We start from the raw sequence: 448 nt of genomic DNA on the forward strand, positions 1-448 counted from the left end.
GATATATACAAAATTTTGTAGCTCTGACAAAAGTTCTCACTCTTATCTGTATTGCATGTATAGCACATGCTCTGCAGGAACAGCAGCAGAAAGTAATGAGATTAAGGGTATCTTCTAACATCTCGTTTAAGCAAGGTAAGTTCTCAGGGATAAAAATTTGGGTTCTTGTAAACTCTTACATATGTCTACATGTTTGTTATCGAACACCACCTCTGCCTAAATTTCTGGACAGAAAATTTTAGAGTACTAAAAATACTATGCTACTTATAACACAAAGTAAACCAAATGAACATGCAAAGGTAGATGAACACTGCATGCCTATTTCATAATACTACATAAGAGAATGTTAATCTCTTAGGGAATATAAACCAAATTCTAAGCATGCCATTTTCAAAACACAAGGAATCAGATTCCCCGTTTCAGTATGAGATCTTGTAGTACACCAAGC

The 448-nt window shown here is 34.6% G+C and overlaps 1 protein-coding gene across 2 annotated transcripts in view; it reads right to left on the bottom strand.

Annotated features, from left to right (window-relative positions):
- LOC119594722 (pre-rRNA-processing protein TSR1 homolog) overlaps window positions 1–448 on the bottom strand; it is a gene marked incomplete in the record, with an annotated part of 10,907 nt that overhangs the window by 5,937 nt on the left and 4,522 nt on the right.

Source organism: Penaeus monodon, chromosome 34, assembly GCF_015228065.2.
Source record: "Penaeus monodon isolate SGIC_2016 chromosome 34, NSTDA_Pmon_1, whole genome shotgun sequence".
NCBI lineage: Eukaryota > Metazoa > Arthropoda > Malacostraca > Decapoda > Penaeidae > Penaeus > Penaeus monodon.